Below are 20,605 nucleotides of genomic sequence, written 5' to 3' on the forward strand. Positions count from 1 at the left end.
AAACAGGGCCCTTGATTCATGGTTAAGAGCTTCTACAAAATAGTTGCCAATGATCTCCTTTGGCTGCATGTGATGGGGGCAGTCTCGCAGATAGCCTTTATAACTTTCCCAAGCGTGTGGTAGAGATTCGGAATCTCTCTGAGTGAAGTTAGCAATTATTCCTCGCAGCTCCTTTGTTTTCTTGGGTGAGAAGAACCTGTTGATAAACTTATTTGATAATATCTCCCAATAAGTGATAGACCCTGCAGGTAGATTTGTCAACCATTCCCTCACTTCGCCAATCAGTGAGAACGGAAATAAGGACAGCTTCACGTAATCATCGGGAACATCTCTATATTGGAAATTCTCGCTCAACTCCACGAATTGCATCAAGTGCTTATGCGGGTCTTCACTAGACTTACCCATATACTGGCACGTATGCTGCACCAGCCGCACTGTTCCTTCTTTTAGCTCGAAATTTCCAGTAATGTCAGGCCTAACAATATCCTTAGCAATAGTTGCCAGACTAGGCCTAGCATAACTGGATAAAAGAATCCGTTGTTCTTGTGCTCTCGCAGCTGCTCTTTCACCCTGTTCATCGCCGTTTCTGGCTCTATCCCTTTCTGCCTGTTCAAGAGCAAGTCTTGCTGCTTCGTTAGCCATTTTTCTCTGTCGGTGAAAAGTTCTTTCGATTTCATGATCAAGATCAACTAACGGTTTTCCTGAACTTCTAGTGCTTGGCATAAACCAGAGAAGCCTGAAGTGACACAAGTAGAACAACGAAAAAAGTAAAGACTTGAATAGACAGACAAACTCAAATTAGAAAAACAGTAAATTTTTCTAAGTCCCCGGCAACGGCGCCAAAAACGTGTTGCTCCCAAACGCACACACAAGTATACGTGGTCGTACGAGTAATATATACTGTTAAGTCCAGATATCAATCCCATAGAGACTTAGATTCTACTGTTAAGCTAATTCAAATTCGAATGAAACTATTCAAGAAAGTGAAAATCAAGATGTTTGTTGTGCTAAACTAAAACTGAAAAGTAAACAATTTGTGATGGGTGTTTTTGTGACTGGGAATATCTTGACAAAGTTTGTAAGAATTATCAGATGAGAGAAAGATCTAGGGTCATGGCTTTTTACAATCCAGTTGATTTGCGGACAATTCCACCTATTTTATTTCCTAGGTTACTAGTTGACGGGTTAATTATACTTTATGATATTCTCTCGAACTACTCACAAGCGTGTAGATGTTACTATAACACCTATATCTCTATGGTCATCAGAGGTAACAAGAATGCATTTATTTCTCCGTATTCAACTAAGTAGGGCTAAAGGGTATATCTCTATCCTCAGTAGCGAAACGATTAAATCGAACAAACTCTATTTATTCTTATTACGTACGTGAATTCCCTTTCTCAAGTCCAATTCGCGCACCACAGATAATGTCTAACTATTGGCCAGATAATCAAACAATTAAGATCAAGAATAAATAAGCGACCCAAAATATGAAAAATCAATAGATAATAATTGTCAGCAAACCAACTTTCAAGTCTTTCGCTACAACCCTAGAATTAAGAAGTTCAGCTACTCATGATTCGATCATAGACAAAAGAATTCATGAATAATCTAGGGTTGAAAAAGATGAAAAATAAAATAAACCTAGAGAGAGAAAATAGAACGGTGGCTTATAAGTCTTTGAGTAATCCCCAGCACACCGTTTTCAGCTAATAAAACGTCTATATATAGTCTAGGGTAAAAACAAAAAATAAGTAAACCTAATCCCAGTCGAACTGGGAAAGCTGCGCAGAACCCTGCTTTCCTTCTGCAATGCGGATGAATCGCGCAATGTTCTGAGGCCTCCCGCTTTCCTTCCGCGATGCGGATGGAAAGCCTGATGATAATGCCTGGAGCTGATTTTGTCCTCTTTCTTCACCCGATGTGGATGAAAAGCGAGACCTTCAATTTAGTTATTTTTCCTTTTAGTTCATCACTTGTGGTCTTCGACTCGTCACCTCGTCTAATCGTCATATGCTCCAAAATCACTCACTTTAAGCACAGTTTTCCATTGTTTGTCATCATCGTACCTATACACATGAAATATAACGACATAAGTTCAAATACGACGATTACATCATGAATTAAGCGATAAAAGTCATAAGAGTAGGATGTAAAATGACACAAAACATGATATTTTTGCCAAATATCACTAACAAAAGAAATTCAATTCTAACACTAGGAATGACAGTAATGTTGGATATCTATTCTTCAGTTTTGCATAATTGGTTTAGAGCGTAAAAATACATAGTGTAATTTTTTCTTTGTCATGTAATTAATATTTATTAGCCATACTTATTTTAGCATGACATTAGATTAAAGTCATTTTCGTTATGGCTTATTAATTAGCAATACTTACTTTAACCGATTTTATTATCCTTTTTGTTGAATATTTTAATACGATGTCATTAGCCATCTCACATTTTGTGTTATTTTCTTAAAAAACACCTTAGTTATATAGTTGTATCTTATTTGGACTAAAGAAATATTTAAAGTAAAAGTCATATGTTTTGTATGAAGACTTTTTCGGAAAAAAAGGGGAAAAAACTGAATAACCCAAGAAAACCCGAAGTTGAAAAACTCGAATTTTATTCGTTTGGTTTGGTTTATAAATTTAAAAACCCGACGCATTTGGTATGGTTTGGTATTTGAAAAATCCGAACCAACTCGGTCCATGTACACTCCTAATTCTAATACATGAAAGTCTTCAAAAGGAGTTGGGGGATGATCTAAATGCAATATGAAGTATATTAAAATCACTTTTTTAAGACAAGATAATTATCAAATATCAATTTAAAATCAAACCTAAAAACTCAACAACGAAAAACCAAATAAATTAAACAAACATTGTAAAGAGAAGATTTAAAGACGATTAAAGTACCTTTTATATGGACAGAGGAGAGAACCTTCAAAAGAATGACTGGTTGATACAATCATACAACTAACTGTTTGTCATCTTCTTTTACGATGAAGAATGTGAAATAATTGCTTATTCTATTGAAGTATTTGGCTCCTTCCTCTAGATGAATTGATGCAATTTGTTGATTTTTTTTTTTTTTTTTTTATAATTTGGATTCCATAGAAGAACAAAATTACAGCGATTGTTTTCAACGGATTTAGATGAAGCAAAATAGGTTGTATGTATTTATTGTGATGACAACTTAATGTTTGTTGCTTGATTTGGACTCCACAAAAATAATTACACCGCATCACTGTAATTGCAATAAAGACATGGATAAAAGAACTCCTAAACCTAAAAGATATGGAAAGAAATACTAAATTTTAGGGATATAATTAAATTTATAATTTAATAATAATTTGAGGTAAAAGTAGTAAACGACTATTTTATCTGTTGCATAGTTTTTTAATGAAGGGAAAAAACGTCAATCAACATTTCTAAGGCCTTTCGTGCTTTTAATATAGTATACATAGATATGTATACACAAATTAGTTCTATAAATTGATACTCCCTCCGTTTCATATGACTTGACCACTTTCCCTTTTTAAAAGTCAAACTATATATAAACTTTGACCAACATTTGGAGATATAAGTTTTTCACCATATTAATATGAGAACAATTGCAACTTGTAGTACTTCTCACGTAATTTTTGAATATGTAAATTACAATTTTAAAATAATGAATTAATCTAGTCAAATTTAATTCCAAAAATTTGTCAACTTGACTATTGATAAGCAAAACATGACAACTAATATGGGAAAGAGGGAGCAGCGGTCCTTATTTTATGAAAGGGAGTATGTAACATTCATATTTGGGTCAGCGGCAGAGAAGACAGTTAGATCCTTGTCTCGCCCCGAAAAATAGTTTCTTCTAACATCCTTTTCCTATATTCAATATAGAAATTCTTTGCTTCTTTTTAAGCACAGATCTTTCATATCGACATAGTAGAACTAAAAATTTAAGATGGATAGGTTGTGAAGTAAAAATGAAATAAGATGTCATTTTTTGAAACTACAATTTAATGTATTAAGTTGCAAAACGTTATTTTTTGTTATAATTTCCTCTCTTTTATAGAACTACATGATCCTCTATGTACGGTGATTTCTTAATAAAGTTTTTTGAGCTTCCATGCTATGTTTTTGTTTCATTTGTTTACTACAATCTTTGATGCATATAATATTTTTAGAAGTAATGAAAATGAAACACACAGGAGTTATGGATACAAATTAAGAATAGAAGTTACGGAGACAAAGCAGGGCCGGCTTTAGGGGGAAGCCACTAGAGCAATTGCTTTAGACTCCCTGCCAAATTGAAGGTCCCAAAATTTTACTACTATTAAGAAGCACCGGTTGGGGCTTCTTTTTCGTCGTCCGTTGTGGACCCCCTATATAAAAAAAAATAAATTGGCCCCATATTAAACAGGCTCATAAAAAAAATAAAAATTGTGAGTCTCATATATATTAAACAACTAATATTAAAAAAAGAATTGTGGGCCTCATATTAAACACCAACCAGTATTAAAAAAAAAAAAAAAGTGGAACCCACCACATCCAAACTCACCGAAAAAACAATGGACCCCATATTAACAAAATCAAGCACTGTTGTGGATCCCCCCCCCCCCCCCCCCCCCCATAAAAAAAAAATTATGGGCCCCATATATATTAAACAACAACTAATATTTAAAAACTATTATGGGCCCCATATTAAACACCAACCAGTATTAAAAAAAATGGAACCCACCACATCCAAACTCACGGGAAAAAAAAAGTGGACCCCATATTAACAAAATCAAGCAATATTAAAAAAAAAGTGAATCCCATATTAAAAAAATAAATAATGTTAAAAAAAATTGTGGGCCCCATATTAAACACCATGCGTATTCGTAGCAAACACTAATATAATAAAGTTTTAAATACGGAGCACAAACTACAATGTTATATTAATCGTGTTTTGAACATAGTATCCCATATTGACAAAATCAAGCTATATATATATATATATATATATATATATATATATATAAATGAATCCCATATTAAAAAAATAAACAATGTCAAAAAAAAAAAAGTGCAGACTTTGTGTGGGCCCCATACTAAACAACACCAAGCAATATAAAAAATTAAAAAATAAATAAAAAAAACTATATAAAGCATGGGTTTAGACCCATGCTTCATCGTCCGTTGTCCCTTAAAAAAAAGGGTGGGCCCCATACTAAATAACACCGAGCAATAAAAAAAAAGGAAGAAAAAAAAGTGGAACTCACCACATCCAAACTCACGGGAAAAAAAAGTGGACCCCATATTAACAGAATCAAGCAATATTAAAAAAAAAAAAGTGAATCCCATATTAATAAACAAATGCTTAGAAAATCAAACAATTAAATCAATAATGATGGACTCATTGCCACATGCGTATCAACCCATTAGTGGGACCAAATGAAATTATTGTACAGCAACATACTTAATATACTTATATATTAAAATAAGATAAAATTTAATTATTTTTTCATTTTTTCCTTACTCTAATAATGTGAAAAAAAGTGTGGGCCCCATATTAAACACCATGCGTATTCGTAGCAAACACTAATATAATAAAGTTTTAAATACGGAGTACAAACTACAATGTTATATTAATCGTGTTTTGAACATAGTATCTCATATTGACAAAATCAAGCAATATATAAAAAAATAAAAAAGTAAATCCCATATTAAAAAAATAAACAATGTAAAAAAAAAAAGTGCAGACTTTGTATTCTTAGCAAACACTAATATAATAAAGTTTTAGATACGGAGCACAAATTACAATGTTATATCAATCGTGTTGTGAACATAGTGTGTGTGTATATATATATATATATATATATATATATATATATATATATATATATATATATATATATATATGCATAAAAATAGTGCAAACTAATAATGTTCAAAAGGGTGGGCCCCATACTAAACGACATCAAGCAATATAAAAAATAAAAATAAAAAAAGAAGAAACTATATAAAGCATGGGTCATCGTCCGTTGTCCTTTAAAAAAAAGGGTGGGCCCCATACTAAATAACACCGAGCAATAAAAAAAAAGGAAGAAAAAAAAGTGGAACTCACCACATCCAAACTCACGGGAAAAAAAAGTGGACCCCATATTAACAGAATCAAGCAATAGTAAAAAAAAAAAGTGAATCCCATATTAATAAAACAAACAATGTTAAAAAACAAATGCTTAGAAAATCAAACAATTAAATCAATAATGATGGACTCATTGCCACATGCATATCAACCAATTAGTGGGAGCAAATGAAATTATTATACAGCAACATACTTAAAATACTTATATATTAAAATAAGATAGAATTTAATTACTTTTTCATTTTTTTCTTACTCTAATAAATGTGAAAATAGATTAATTTCATAAAAAAAAAAAAATATTAAATGGAGATAAATAATTAATAAGCTAAATTAGTGAAATTATAATTCTAATTGACGTTTCCTTAAAAAACCGTGCAAAAAATAACATGACAAGTAAAATGAGTTAAACAAAAAATATTTACTAAAAATTTAAAAATAGAAGTTCTTCATGGGCCCAAATTAAACACCAACCAGTATTAAAAAAAAAAAAAAAAAAGTGGAACCCACCACATCCAAACTCACGGGAAAAAAAAAAGTGGACCTCATATTAACAAAATCAAGCAATATTAAAAAAAATAAAATGAATCCCATATTAAAAAAACAAACAATGTTAAAAAAAAAGTGCTTAGAAAATCAAACAATTAAATCAATAATGATGGATTCATTGTCACATGCGTATCAACTCATTAGTGGGAGCAAATGAAATTATTGTACAACAACATACTTAAAATACTTATATATTAAAATAAGATAGAATTTAATTACTTTTTCATTTTTCCTTACTCTAATAAATGTGAAAAGAGATTAATGTCATAAAATAAAAAATAATATTAAATGGAGATCAAATAATTAATAAAGTAAATTTGTGAAATTCTAATTCTAATTGACGGTTCCTTAAAAAACCGTGTAAAAAACAACATGACAAGTAAAATGAGTAAAACAAAAAATATTTACTAAAAATTAAAAAATAGAAGTTCTTCATTTAAATAGAAAATCAAATTTCTATTTCGTTTCATCTTAAACATGTAAAATTAATATAATAATTTGAATTAGAATTAGCCAAATCAAAATTTGATAAAAACAATTATATGTATTACTTTACTATTACTACTATATAGAAGAGCCGGTTTATAGAGGCAAGATCGTCGTCCGTGTTCGGACCTACTTTTTTATTTAAGAGTAAAAAATCCTTTGTGGTCCCACCCACTTTTTTATTTAAGGGCAAAAAAATGACGTTTTATACTTTATATTACCAACTCTTCTAAAAAGTAGATAGAAATACTTTATTATATTTCTATTTTTCTACTATATAGAAGCATCGGTTTACCCATGCTTCGTCGACAGTCACTCTTAAAAAAAAAAAAAAAGTATTTTACACTTTTAAATTAATCGAATTAAAATTGAAAGTATCAACTGATGCTTAAATATTGCTATTATTTTATCTGAAAGAGAGGAAAATAGTTTTCTTTTAAACAAGTCTTCTCTTTTAAAAAGTATTAATAAATTTTCGCAGCAAACACAAATAAAATAAATTTTTAGATACGGAGCACAAACTACAATGTTATATTAATCGTATTTTGAATATAGTATATATATATAATTCAAATTTCATGTTCTTTTGGTTCAAATTTATGTAACATTCTTTTTTTTTTTAATCAATCCCCAAAAGAATGACATTTTTCATATTTGATAAGAATCTACTTTTAAACTTTTCGTTTTGACCTTAATAAGATGATTTATAGCTACAAAATTTCTATAACTTGTTTTAGTCCACAATTTTCAAGAATCTTTCTTTTATCTTAATTCCATGCCCGGCCAAACATCTTCACATGAATTAGAGAGTAATAAACGTTATGCAATATATAAAAATGAACAAATTGATGACGACTTTGATAATTTTAAAAAGATAAAGTCTCTTGTAAAGTTGAGTATTTCTTATAAATAGTGGATTAAACCTTTTTTTTAGGGCTGTGCATAAATACCGAAAACCGAAAAACCGAACTGAACCGAACCGAAACTTCAACAAACCGAACTAGTTTGGTTCGGTGTTTGGTGTCCATCGTCAAAAAACCGAAACCGAAATAGCCGAACCGAAGTTTGATAAAACCGAACCGAAAAACCGAACGCGCACCGAAATTTAATACATTACCCAAAAAAATTAAAATAGTCCAGGCCCATTAAGTTTAAAGTAAAAAAAAAATTCAATTGTAATAAGTCCTCTTTTGCATTTGTATCCTTAATTTTTCATTTCAATTGAAAAAATCAAATATCCTTAACAAAGAAAGGTAACTAGGATGTCTCTTTAGGATTAATGTATATTCTTTATGTGTTTTCTTAATTATTCTTACGGTATGTATATAACACTTAGTAATCTTATGTCATGATTATAGTTTTCTGTTCTTGTGTATCCTGTTTGTTTGATTTTAATTTCAATTTATCAATTTTATGTTTTATTGCTTTTGAGAATATGAATTAGTGTCAATGGAATCTCTTCTAATATTATATTAAAAGAACCGAATTGAAAAAACCGAAACCGAACCGAACCGAACTTTAAAAAACAAAAACCGAAACCGAAAGAACCGAACCGAACTAGTTTGGTTCGGTGTTTGGTGTCCACCTTCAAAAAACCGAACCCGAAATAGCCAAACCGAACCGAAAAACTGAACGCCCACCCCTATTTTTTTTTTCACTTCAAATAAATTGAATTATTCTAAATGTATGAGATTGTTGACATCTACTTAGTGGTACGAAATTGAGATTATTAGATTATGAGAATTTATAAATATATTATCGTAACCACCAATATATATTTCTTATACAAATATTCAATTAAATTTGAATGGATAGAGTTACTAAATATCTCTAATGGTGGAAGGTAGCATGTAACAGAGTGAATATTAATCCAGATAGGTACAGGATGATCCATATACCATCTTTATAAAAACAAAGAGAAAGAATTAGAATAAAACAATATAAAATTTTATTAAATAAATTAAGGCCTCTTATAAAAATTAGGCTTTAGGCCACGAATATCGTTGAGCCGCCCTTCAGATAAAGAGGCGTGAATTATAAGCAATTGCAATGTAGTATAATATTATTAGATATTAAATACTTTAATCATTAAATATGCATTGATTTCGTTTGTAAAAATATTAGACGCGTTTGGTGCACAAGAGAGATGTCACATGACTATTCCAAATACCACAATTTGTAATATATATCCCTTTCCATTACATTTCCAAAATAAAACTTTAAGAAAAGAGAAGGGAGGTGTAATTAAGAGAATTTAAAAAGAGTTTTTGAAGTTCTTTAATAGCACCCATAAATGAAAATAAAATAAAATAAGGGAGAGTCAATTTGACTGTAATATTCTCTCCCTCCCAAATTGTTATATTTCGCTTCTCGAGAGTTAACTTGACTCATCTTTCTAGCTAATTTGGATTATATTTATCATTAAATTTTTTACAATTAAAATTTAGTTTAAAAAACTACACGAAAAATATTACAAGTTGCAACTTTTCATGTCAATTTGATGAAAAGATATATTTTAGAATATTGATCAAAGTTTATATAATGTGATTTTCAAGAAGCAAAAGATGACAACTAATTGGATGGAAGAAGTAGTAATTTTATCATAATACTCTTCATCATCTTCTTCTGAATTTGCTCAATTTTCTCTACTCTTTTATCTTTCTTTGCTTCCTTCTTCATCCCTTCAACTATTCAGTCCTCCTAGTCACTTTAACTGTTATTGTTATTGAATTTGACTTCGTTGCAACTTGTCTTCTTCTCTTACGTGTTACATCCCATTTATTTGTACCTCAATTGTTACCTCTACTTGTTGTTCACTCCTACACGCATAAATGATAAGTTAGATATTTTATCAACTTATCTCTTCTTTAAGCTTAGATTTCCACCATGTTTGATTGAGAAAAATAGTGCATTTAATATCCTTTACTTATGTTTTTACATGTTTTATGTGATTTATAAGTGACAGGAAGAAAATAAATGAGAACGAGGCAAAAAGGAGCCAAATTGAAGAAAATGACAAAAGTAGCTAGAGGCGCAAAACTGGCCAGATCTGCAATTCTGATTTTTTTTTTTTTGGTTATTTTGGTCATATTTTGACATGGGAAAATAGGAATTTAGAAATGCAAGACATAATGCAAATATCTCCCATCTTTGGCCATTTTACAAGTCTTGGAGAGCTAGGGTTCCAACACCCACACTTGGGGATTGAAGATTTGAAGACTTTGATGAGAAATTTCTTACTCTTTTATCCATTGCTTCAATTCCTTATTATGTGTGTAGTACTTCATTGCATTACTTGAATTTTGTTTATAGAAATATATATTATTAATGTTTTGGATTGAAACTCTGGTTATGCTTTTGTATTGAGTGATTTTTATTTCTAATGAAATGGATCTTTGTTTCTTTAGTTAATCTTGTTCTTTAATGTTTCTTAAGGGATTAGCTAACCTATGACTCTCCCATTTACTTTGATTTGAGCTCAGAAGAGGAGAATTGAGTTTGGGAAAGATTAATTAACAAGGATTTGAGGCTTTAAACCTTATCTAGTAACTTGAATTAGGGATAGGATAGTTAACTTGAGGTTAAATTGATTGTGCCTAATATCACACTCTAAGTCTTGAAAAGGCTTAGAGTGAAATTCATTGAGTTGGTTGGAAGACTTTCAATGAGATTTTAGAACTCATGATCTATTAACATAAACTCGCTCTTAGTTGTAAAATCGTAAAATACATTGGATCGTTACTTGAGTGTAAATTCCCTTGTATCCATGCTTGTGGCCATTGATTATTTTACTTACTTTCTAGGTTAGTTTTGTCTTTGTTAACTTTTAATCAAAAACCAAATATTGAAAATGTGTTTGAATTAGCTTAGTTGGTGATAAATCCTTAACTTTCTTAATCTCCTTTATATTGTTCTCTGTAGGATCGACCCCGACTCATAATTGGGTAAATTATATTGCGACAACAGTGTAAACTTTCTCTTTGAGGAGAGGATTAGGACATTATCAATTTTGGCGCCGTTGCCGGGGAACAATTTGACATATTTGAGTTAATTTGGTATTTAAGCTTACTTACATTGGTCCAAACTTTTGAATATTTGTGTAATTATTTTCTTTTCATTTTATTTTACTTTTGTGTGTTTAAATGGCATCATTACATGAAAATGGGTCGGATGGTAGTTGTTCATACTTTGATGACTCATGTCCTTATTGGGGAGGACCCCGCTCTTGGCAAACTTGTTTTGAGTCTACCGGAGGAGGATTGTGCGCACAATCTCGAACTCATTGGCCTAATTGTGATTATTTTTTCTTCCCTTCCCCGAACCCCCACTATGACGATTCTACTTTTTATTGTGGCAATGATATGGATATGAAAGTGGAGGAAGTTGAGAATGGTTAAAATGGAGAGTTTAAGCTCATGATGGAATGTCTACTTGAAGGAGGAAATGAAAAACAAAAAGCCTTGGAGGAGTACTTGGAAACTAGTCTCCGAAAGTATTTTCTGGACAAGAAAAAAAAGCCTATCTTCTCTCTCTTCCTATTTTCATGCAAAACCTAAAAAATAAATCTCAAGATCGGTGATCATGGCCTCCATGGCTGCTGGTCAGTCCACCATGGTGGCTGGCCAGCCTTCATTAACAACCACATCATATGATATTATACCACAAACCAACCCTACCAAAATACAATCCGCTAGCCTACTTAAACCTGCAGTTTTGAATGATACAGTAAACCTAGAGAGACAACAAATACCACAAATACCAATCAAACCAATATCTTTTTTACAAAGGGAACTTTATGTCAAATGTACTGAAGATGATGTAGCCCGAATGGATGTGATTGAAAATTTGCAGCATGCAGTTGTGGGGAAATTCTCTTATGGATGGCCGGATATGGAACAATTATGACGAATAATACCTGCACAATGTGGAATCAAAGGTGAGTGTCGAATAGGGTTTTTCAGGAACAGACATGTTCTAATCAGATTGACACTCTTTGAAGATTTTGTAAACCCTACATCGAAACCTGCTTATTATATTCAAGATAGAGAGGGATATTCATATCAAATGAGACCATTAATCTATGACTCAAAATTCAAGATTGATGAGGAAACATCTAAGGCAATGGCCTGGATCTCATTCCCTAACCTATTACCCACTTACTTTGTAAAGGAATCCCTGTTCACCATAGCGTCTGCGGTGGGGAGACCTCTATATTTGGATATGGCTACTATCAACAAAACTAGGCCTAGTTGTGCTAGGGTCAAAGTTTCTAGTCTCAGATCTACCGAAATCAGTGATAATGGATATTAAGAATGAAAAAACAGGGGCAATACAGACAGTGAAGGTGCAAATACATTATGATTACCTCCCCAAATATTGCAAAGAATGTAGACTACAAGGGCCTGATGAATATGATTACAGAGTAATTAACCCTGAACTTGCTCAGTATGGAAAGGAATGGGAAGATGATGAACAAGAAGAATCCAATGCTAAAGAACAGGAAGTGCAAAACAGTGACAATAAGAATATAAACAGCGGAGAAAAGAAGAACAATGGGATAAAAGCTTATGCTGACAAGGAAGTAGAAGTAACAAGGCAGAATCTCAACAAACAGGCCAACAAGAATGATAAACAAAAGCAAGAAGATACTAAAAAACAAGGAAATGTCTGAAATAATAATGCTGCAAGACATAATCACAGGGGATATAATAATCCCTACAAGAACTTTGTCAAGTGGTAGAATCTTGGGTAATCCAGGAAACTAGAAGGCAAAGCAGCACAATCAAAATGACATAGCCGGCACAAACACCGATAATAGGTTTAGCACTTTGGGGGAATTGTAGAAGGAACATGAGAAAGCCGAGGATGTACAAAAACAAAATGCTGAGGAAGCGGATCCAATACTAAAGGAGTCAGCAAAACCATAGGTGGAAACAAAATTTGGGAAGTAAGCAGGGCCCAAGAGTGATACCAAAAACGATAAAGAGAAAGAAGAAACCAAAAAAAATAAGCAGATACAAAGAGAGGCACACGACAAACAATCTGGGGGGGGGGGGGGGGGGGGGGAATAAAGATAATCAAAATGAGGGGAAAACAGTTACACAAGATTCTGAAAGAACTATCACTAATGTAAAGGAAACTGCAAGCAAGGTGAATGTGCAGGATAGGATAAATCAACAAAAAAAAGGGACAGGAAATATCTCAACAAATAGAGATATTTAATAGTGCAAGTTCAGGAGGAAAACAACAAAAGGAAATAACACAGGAGGACCAAGTCATTGAATTACCAGAAGAACCACCTGATGGGGCCATGAAAGAAAATGATGAGCAGCAGATGCTAACACCTGAAGTGCAAGGGCAATACATTGAGATACCTGCAAAATAAGTGGAGACAGAAACATCAATAGTTGTAGATAGCCGGGAGGGACAATCAGACACAACTTGTAGTAAAGATCAACTAGATCATGAGGTTCAGAACAGTTTGGAAGTAACCAAAGATCATGCAACAAGCACACTAGTCAAAGAAAAATAGCAAGATGCAAATGTAGAGAAAGTAGTGGATATTGGAGATGATAATGACTTAGAAAATACTTCAATAGCTGTAGATGGGCACAACAAAGGAGATGTATAGCCCAGACAAATGGCCAAGGCAAGAAAAGAAGGAAGACAAACTAGGGAAAGGGATAAAAGTGTACCTCTAAAGACAGGAGGAGGTGTATTGACAAGAAAAGCTTATGCCAAGACTAATTCTTAATGAATTGCTCACTCATATGGAACATAAGGTCTGTTAACACACAATGAGCTTTTGAAAGAGTAGTAACACTTAACAGACAAAATCATGTCAATTTTATAGCTCTAATGGAGCCTTTCCAGCATTATAGGCACATCGACAAGTATAAAATATGGTTAAATATGGGATCTGCTGTCCACAACATTAATGGCAAAATCTGGATATTTGTGGATAAAAGCATGCAAACGAAAGTACATATGGACACTGAGCAACTGCTATCCTTGAAACTCACTAACATAGATGATGGCTAGGAACTCTATGTTACAATCGTATCTGCAAGCACGGATAAAAACACAAGGGTGTCTTTATGGGATGATCTTCACTACATGGTAGCAAATATGACTTTGCCATGGCTAGGGGGGGGGGGGGGGATGATTGCAATGTGATTATTGCTGATGAGGAAAAGTATGGTGGATTACCAGTGTATATTTTAGAAACAAAAGATTTCATACACTGTATAGATAATTGCCAGTTAACTGATTTGGGATTTTCAGGAAGCTTGTATACCTGGTGGAATGGGAGATCAGATGCTGCCTGTATTTTCAAGAGATTGGATAGATGCTTGGGAAATAAAGCTCTGCAAATCTTGTACCCTAACATAGAGGTGGAACACCTGATTAAGCAGGGATCACATCACTGTCCTCTATCCATAGCTACAAGATCAGACATCAGAGCAATAAAGAAATCTTTTAGATTTCTGAATTTCTGGGTAGAACATGAATCTTTTCTAGACATTGTTAAGGAGAACTGGCAAGAATAGCATAGCCCAGACCCTTTCTTTAATTTCCACAATAAATTAAAGAAGGTGAGTAAGGCTTTAACTAAGTGGAGTAAGGAGGCATATGGAGATATTTTCAAACAAATTGCCACTCTTGAGGAACTAGTAATGGTACATGAGCAAGAATTTGAACAATATCCTACAAGTATGAACAGAGAGAGATTACAGAAGGTACAACCAGATTTAATCAAGTACTATGCTGTAGAGGAGAAATTTTGGAAGCAAAAGGCTGGAATGCAATGGTTCAAAGATGGGGATAGAAATACCAAATTTTTTCATGCCCATGTTAATGGAAAGAGAAGGAGATTACATTTAAAAAAGACTCAAGATCATAGAGGAATTTGGCTGGACCAGGAGAAGGATATAGCAGAAGAGGCAATCAGGTTTTACTCAGAGCAATTTAGAGAGGAAAATTGTCCTACTGATTTTGAAATGCTGCAGCACATCCCACAAATGATTTCAGCAGAACAGAGAAACAAAGTGCATGAAATGCTAGAGGAAGAGGAAGTTAAAAGTGTTATTTTTTGTTTGAATGCATATAGTTCAGGAGGGCCAGATAGATCCATAGGGAAATTATATCAATCATATTGGGAGATTATTGCTAAAGATATGACAAGAATGGTGAAATCTTTTTTCTGCAGTCACGAGCTACCTAGGTACATCGATCACTTGTACTAATCTGGTTCTGATTCCAAAGAAAAAGAAATCACTACCTTTTCAGACATGAAGCCTATTAGCTTAAGTAACTTCACTAGCAAGGTGTTTTCCAGAATCATTCATGACAGACTGGTGAATTTACTAACTACACTTATTTCTCCACAACAATCAAGATTTGTTATGGGAAGAAGTATTGTAGCAAACATCTTATTGGTACAGGAAATAGTACATGATATCAGAATAAGGGGAAAGCAAGACAATATTGTCATTAAACTTGACATGGCAAAGGCTTATGACAGGGTTTCATAGCTATTTTTTGCCAAGGTCTCAGGAAGATGGGATTTGGAGAGATGTTGATTGATATGGTCTACAGAATTATTTCTAATAACTGGTACTCCATACTAGTTAATGGACAACCACAAGGATTTTTCAAATCATCTAGGGGTGTTAAACAGGGTGATCCTTTATCACTAACACTCTTTATCATGGCTGCTGAATGTTTATCTAGGGCTCTAAATGTTTTACATCAGAATGATAACTATATAAAGTATGGAATGCCAATTTGGAGTCCTTATGTGAATCACCTAGCTTATGCTGATGACACAATCATTTTGCCTCAGTTGATGAGTTTTCCTTAAAGCTAGTGATGGAGACATTGACAGGGTATGACAAGGTGAGTGGACAGCAGATTAACAAGACAAAAAGTGCAGTTTACATGCACCATCAGACAGATCAGGGATTGGTAGATTTGGTCTTTTCTGTGACTAATATACCAAGGAAGGAATTCACTTTTACATATCTGGGGGTGCCAGTATATTATAGTAGAAGAAAGAATATTTTTTACAAGGAATTGTTGGATAAGGTGCAGAACAGATTGAGCTCATAGGCTAGTAAAATGTTATCTATTGGGGGATGAACAACTTTGATTAAACATGTCCTTCAAAGCATACTTATCCATTTACTATCAGCCTGTGACCCTCCTGTTGGTGTTCTAGCTCAACTACATAGGATGTTTGCCAAATTCTTTTGGAGTAATTCTATGGGAAACTCTAGCAGACACTGGGCCACATGGACAGTTCTATGCTATCCACATGAAGAAGAAGGGTTGGGATTTAGAAGTTTACAAAACATATTAAAGGCTCTATTTGCTAAGCTATGGTGGAACATGAGGACTAAACAGTCTTTATGGAGGACTTACATGAGCAATAAGTATCTAAAGAAAAGTCATGCAGTTGTAGCATGGACCAAGACAAGAACTTACATTAGGAAGATGATTAAATGTAGAGATGAAATGGAGCATGAAATTTGGTGGCAGATAAAGCAAAGCAATTGATATTTTTGGCTAGACAACTGGATAGGTCTGGGAGCTTTATATCACATTACCCGTCCTGATTTTAAATGTGATTAGACTATTGTTTTAGTCAAGGAGACAATAGAAGGAGGACAATGGAAGGAAGGGACATTGAGAAATCTGCTCTCGTAAAACATAGTTGATTATATTCTAGAAGAAATATACCCATCAATGGAAGATGCCGAAGCTGATAAGCCTTTCTGGAAATTGGAAGCAAAAGGAAAGTTTACAGTTGGCTCATCATTCCAACTGTTGAGATAGAGAAATGAGGTCAACAAGCTTTATAAATTTATGTGGATTAAAGGACTGCCAGTCAAGATTTCTTTTTTTATGTGGAGATTATGGCAAGGTAAACTTCCCCTAGATGATACTCTGAAGAAATGAGGAATCCAGTTTCCATCTAGGTGCTATTGTTGTGAATTTCCTAAAATGGAAGATGTGGCTCACACCTTCTTACATTCCCCAACAACACAGATGGTAAGGAAACATTTCTGTAGACTAGTTGGGATTAACTTGGAGAATTTACATATTAATTAGTTGATTAATATGTGGTGGGAAATATAACCAACATATCTGGTACATATTTCAAGCTATCCCATCCATAATAGTGTGGGAACTTTGGAAGGAGGAATACATTGAGGCATGCGGGAAGATCTCTAATACAAAACTGATTTACCAAATAATGCATACTTTGATCCTATTCATGAAGGTGAGGAGGAATTTTTTTAAATATGCACCATACAAGTGGAGTTTTGTAGTAGAGGCTATGTTTAAATATTCCCTTGCAGTGAAGGTGATCAAGGTAATCTGGAAACCACCTGATAATGATTGGGTGAAAGTGAACACAGATGAAACATCCAGGGATAATCTTGGAAGAAGTTCTTGGGGATTTTGTGTGCGAGACACTAATAGAGATATTATTCAAGCCCAAGCAAAGGAGATTGAGGACCCTATGAGTACATATACTCAAGCAGAAGCCCTGGCAATTCTACATGCTTTGAGGTACATATAGACTATTCAGGAAGACAAAATCCTAATTGAGACAGACTCTCTATTACAAAAGAATATTGTGGAAAGAATATGGGTGGTTCATGGCAGATAATCACCATCATAGGGGAGGTTTGGAGAATCATGAGTGAACGGACTGTAGTAATGACCTATATTCTAAGAGAGGGCAACAAGTTGGCAGATTACCTAGCTAATAAGTCTCTTGATGAAGGTGCAGTCTTAGTTAGTAATTTTTTGGAGTTAGAAAGCCATGGCAGAAGACTTTTAAATAGTGACAAATCAAAGAAACCATATCTCAGAATTAGACCATGCAGGAGATGAGGAGGAACGAAAGCAAAAAAAGAAAGGAACCCTCTTGTTCAAATCCTATGGGAGGAGAACAGAGAGGGATTGTTTTCTATTAATAATTGTTTCTTTTTTGCAGGGTACCACTCTTAAAGGATACCAAAATAGAGATTTTCATCTTGCAAATAAGTCACCAATGCAGGACATCAGACATATTCATAGAAGCAGCAACAATGAGAAACATCATAAACAATTCAATCGAGAGTACAACAGCTACAGAAAGTGCTACACATTATGGATCTATTGGAGAATACATGGAGTTGGGAATATGCTGAATCGACAAAGGTTTGGGCTTTGTGTAGTATTAGAATCATTGGGTGCTCATTCTATTGCTCAAAAACCTATCGACGTTAGCATAAACTCAGTACATATAGAACTTATGACCAGATTTAAGACATGCTTCAAATCAATTTTGACAAACAATCAACTTGGAGAAGCTAAGGAACATGGACATGAGAAAGTACCTTTCAATCAACACCAAATTAGATGAATACATCTTCAATTTGCGATGAAAATAGACAAAGTTCAGCTTTATTTGGATTGTTATGGTACAGATCTGTTGAATACATACAATCGAAGATGGGAGGTGAGGAAATCGAGGAAACGAAGAGGCAACAGTAAAGAGCAACATACAAATTCTACTTACCTTAAAGCTCAGATGAGAAAGATCAAAAGGAAGAAGGGTAGAAGCCTACAGATTCTCAATGTGGAAGATGAAATCCCAAAGACAAGAGCACACTTTCCTAATTTTAGTTCTAAACATTTCTATCGGTACGTATTCTTTAGTTTTTGTTTCTTTGTTTTTAAGTGTTAGACTCCTTTTGATTTATTAATAATAAAATAGTCATTGGGACCTTCCCATTGACCATAATTTTTATATATATATATATATATATATATATATATATATATAAAACTAGTCTTCAAAATGGCTTGATGAATGAATACAAAAATCATCCAAGGGCATTTGAACAATATCAAGGTGAACTCTCAAATGCTCAATATGAGAAGATAAGGCCTATGTTGGAGGCCAATCATGAAAATGAGGAATCAGGAATTGAAGACCCTCCAGCCGAATCCATGCTTATTGGAGATCCCAAAGAAAAAAAAAAAGAATTAGAATCATCCGGTAACATAAAAAATATGGATCATGTTGACTCTAGTTGGGGGGGGGGGGGGGGGGGGGGGGGAGGATGTCAAAATTTGAGCAAATTTGCAAATCCGTTGGTTGAAGGAAAACTGATCTGATAACTAAATAAAAACTCTACTGCCTAAGGATGATGAAGCAAAAAGACCAATGGCATAAAACCCAAAAGACATTTAAATTACACTCTTAAGAAGAACAATAGAGTTTTCTGATAATTCTAATACATGAAAATCTTCAAGAGTTGGGGGATGATCTAAATGCAATATGAAGTATATTAAAATCACTTTTTTTTAAGACAAGATAATTATCAATTATCCCTAAAAATCCAACAACGAAAAACCAAATAAATTGAACATACATTGTAAAGAGAAGATTTAAAGAACGATTCAAGTACCTTTTATATGAACAGCTGAGAGAACCTTCAAAAGATTGACCGGTTGATACAATCATACAGCTAACTGTTTGTCATCTTCTTTTATGATGAAGAATGTGACATAATCGCTTATTCTATTGAAGTATTTGGCTCCTTCTTCTAGATGGATTGATGCAATTTGTTTTTTTTTTTTTTTTTTGATTCCATAGAAGAACAAAATTACAGCGATTGTTTTCAACGGATTTAGATGAAGCAAAATAGGTTGTATGTATTTATTGTGATGAGAACTTAATGTTTGTGTTTGATTTAGACTCCACAAAAATAATTACACCGCATCACTGTATTTGCAATAAAGACATGGAAAAAAAGAACTCCTAAATCTAAAAGATATGGAAAGAAATACTAAATTTTAGGGATATAATTAAATTTATAATTTAATAATAATTTGAGGTAAAAATAGTAAAATGACTATTTTATCCGTTGTAGAGTTTTTTAATGAAGGGCAAAAACTTCAATCAACATTTCTAAGGCCCTTCGTGCTTTTAATATAGTATACATATATTTGTATACACAAATTAGTTCTATAAATTGATACTCCCTCTGTTCCATATGACTTGACCACTTTCCCTTTTTAAAAGTCAAACTATATAAACTTTGACCAGCATTTGGAGATATAATTTTTTCACCATATTAATATGAGAACAATTGCAACTTGTAGTACTTCTCACGTAATTTTTGAATATGTAAATTACAATTTTAAAATAGTGAATTAATCTAGTCAAATTTAATTCCAAAAATTTGTCAACTTGACTATCAAAAAGCGAAACATGACAACTAATATGGGAAAGAGGGAACAACGGTCCTTATTTTATGAAAGGGAGTATGTAACATTCATATTTGGGTTAGCGGCAGATAAGACAGTTAGATCCTTGTCTCGCCCGGAGAAATAGTTTCTTCTAACATCCTTTTCCTATATTCAATATAGAAATTCTTTGC

General features: G+C 33.1%; 1 long non-coding RNA gene across 2 annotated transcripts; it reads right to left on the bottom strand.

The window, feature by feature from the left end:
* Positions 1 to 11,573: 11,573 nt before the first annotated feature.
* On the bottom strand, positions 11,574 to 19,958 carry LOC132603296 (uncharacterized). 2 transcript variants are annotated; one of them, XR_009568083.1, is made up of 5 exons: positions 19,631 to 19,958; positions 18,736 to 19,172; positions 18,554 to 18,645; positions 13,448 to 13,534; positions 11,574 to 12,075 (listed from the first exon to the last, which is right to left on the bottom strand). It is a non-coding gene; the product is annotated as an uncharacterized LOC132603296 (long non-coding RNA). The 2 variants fall into 2 exon arrangements; XR_009568082.1 differs by lacking the exon at positions 18,736 to 19,172 and having other exon boundaries at positions 19,631 to 19,951.
* Between the last annotated feature and the right edge of the window lie 647 nt (positions 19,959 to 20,605).

This window comes from Lycium barbarum, chromosome 7 (genome assembly GCF_019175385.1).
Source record: "Lycium barbarum isolate Lr01 chromosome 7, ASM1917538v2, whole genome shotgun sequence".
NCBI lineage: Eukaryota > Viridiplantae > Streptophyta > Magnoliopsida > Solanales > Solanaceae > Lycium > Lycium barbarum.